Consider the following 2,737-nt stretch of genomic DNA (forward strand, 5'->3'; position numbering starts at 1 on the left):
TGTAAGTTGTTTACAAAATATTACAAATGTAATAGTTACTGTGTTTAAAAACTCGGTTTAAAACCTAGACCCTAAAGGATACTACTACTATAAAAATGGTTTGTGCTGAAGAGTTTGCCATTTCTACTTCTTTAGTAACCTCTGTGGTTTCAGAGATATGAACATTTGTTTGAAATGTGATGACATAATTTGATTCTCTTAGGCTTAGGCTCCGCCCATTGGAAGTTATAGTGCAAACCTGCTGAGCTCCATTGTAGTGAATGAGTTAACGGAGTTCATTTTCTCCATTTACCTCCAGTCATGCTTAACATTATATTCTGTGTACATTCTTCCCCTTTAATGTCCCTTGCATATTAATTCTTGTCCTCAGCTTACCGTACTTCATATAAACTGCCCATGCGTTCTCACATAATAGGTTTCCCTACAGGCAAGAAGCTCCATTTGCATTGTGTGCTCATGCTTCCCTGCACTATTGCTTGGCCACCAACACTGCTGCCGGCCACAAGACGGGTGCTTGGAAATGTGTAGGTGCAATGATCTGCATACATATTCATTGAGCGCTGTAGATCATTGCGTTAATGTACTGTAATCATGTAGGCTTTGTGGGAAGCATTCATGATTGTTAATGTATCCCAGGGACTGTCTTGTTTTAATCAATATATAGCCTATCCTAATTTTCAAATTAGGCCACTATTATTTTTACTACACTTGATCTTAGCCAAAAGGCTGAGAAGCAATGACCACTATTTTTTTTACACCCTTTTTACTCAGTCAGTGATGTCTATCTTAATTAGAAGATTGGCAGCATCACATCTGCTTGACCTTAATGTGCTCATTCTTTTTTCATAGTTTGCAGGTGTCAAGAAAGTGAGGCAGAGCATTGTGTGTGTGTGTGTGTGTGTGTGTGTGTGTGTGTGTGTGTGTGTGTGTGTGTGTGTGTGTGTGTGTGTATGTGGGTGTATTGCCAGACTTTTTTTTTTTGGAGTGGGATAAATAATTGAGGATTACAGTCAATGCCAGTTAATAGAATTCCATTGTCTGGAAACTGCATGTTCAAGCAACACCTATTTTTAACCTTTTAAGTGAAGTAGATATGTCTGACACTTAAGGTTTTGAGTTGTTAATGAACTGCTACCCATATTCAAAAGTACATGGTTTGAATTCTCCCACTTCCATTTGCCTATAGTGTGACTGTCAGCAAGTCTCACCGACTATACTCCAGGGTCACATCTAAAAAAGGGACACTTACTTTAGTGGGTTTACCAGATTAATAAATAGATAATGGCATACATTTAAATTGTGTTCTTTTTGGCTTTTCCCTCCTCTGCAAATATTTTGTCTTTGTCCAGAATTCTTGATCAATGAAATTGAGAATCATGTTGTTCTGTTCCTTGTAAAAAGTGTGGCTTTCCTGTAAATTGTTATGAATTACTGTCACAAAATAAGTCAGTCAGGTGAGTTTCTGACTTTCTGTTTCAGAAAATGCTTTTAATGCAACTTTTTAAATCTATGACAATGATTTCAATTCTGCTCCTGGCTGTTGGGTCTTTTTCTCTGATTCTTGAGTTTGGAAGGGCATGGTGGTGCAACGGGATGCACTGTTTGGTTTTCAACATAGTAAGCTGAAATACATGTCTCGGTCATTGTTCACATTTTTTCATTTGTTTTATTGCAAGGAAATATCTGAATGTACGAAAATGTACAAGGGACTGTAACTGATGATCACATCTGTGTGTGCATGCATTTTGTATGTGTTTCTGTGTGTGCTAGTGTGTGTGTGTGTGTGTGTGTGTGTGTGTGTGTGTGTGTGTGTGTGTGTGTATGCATCGTGTGTGTGTGTGTGTCATAGATAAGGACATAGCATTTAAAATGAGTTCATTCTTGCTTTGCCCTCCCCTGCAATTATTTTGCATTTGTCCAGAATTTTTGTCAAAGAAACTGAGAATCATTTTGTTCTGTTCCTTGTAATACTTGTGGCTTTCCTGTAAATTGTTGTGAATTGCAGTCACAAAATAATGCCAGCCAAGTGAGTTTCAGACTTTCTGTTTCAGAAAATGCTTGTTAATGCAACTTTCTAAATTTATGATAATGATTTAAATTCTGCTCCTGATTGTTCGGTCTTTTTCTCTGATTCTTGAGTTTGGGAGGGCATGGTGGTGTAACGGGATGCACTGTATGGTTCTCAACATAAATAGTTGAAATACATGTCATGGTCATTATTCAAAAATTTTCATTCTTTTTATTGCAAGCAAACATTTGAAGTACGTAGATGTACATGGGACTGTAACTGATGGTCACATGTGTGTGCATGCATGCATGCATGTGTGTGTGTGTCCAGCAACCAAGAACAGTTTTGATGTAAATGATAGAACTGATCATTGTAAATAGAGGCTTCATCATATGGGCAATTTCTGTGGTACAGGACTTGGCTTCCTTCTTTTGGTGACGTGCTTATCTGGTTGTGAACAAACTGCACAACATGAGGTCTACAAATCTAATATTAAAATATTAACTATGAATGATTTTTTTTTTAATTCAACTTTTTTTTGCAGACACAGGAGTGTAAAATATACTGTGTTGACTACAACAGTTTGTCTGATACTTACTGCAGATGAGGTAAGGCTAAGAACTGTTAATGAGCCACTTGTATTGTAGCTTTTACTTCTTTCAGCCTTCATTTGTATAGTGCGAGTCGCTGTGAGTGATTTCATCCCACAATGCTCCTGGACAAAGCAAG

The 2,737-nt window shown here is 37.5% G+C and overlaps 1 pseudogene; it reads right to left on the bottom strand.

Annotated features, from left to right (window-relative positions):
* Positions 1 to 580: 580 nt before the first annotated feature.
* LOC122798986 lies at positions 581 to 738 on the bottom strand (annotated as a pseudogene).
* Between the last annotated feature and the right edge of the window lie 1,999 nt (positions 739 to 2,737).

This window comes from Protopterus annectens, chromosome 3.part1 (genome assembly GCF_019279795.1).
Source record: "Protopterus annectens isolate FY-2018-M chromosome 3.part1, PAN1.0, whole genome shotgun sequence".
Classification (NCBI taxonomy): domain Eukaryota; kingdom Metazoa; phylum Chordata; order Ceratodontiformes; family Protopteridae; genus Protopterus; species Protopterus annectens.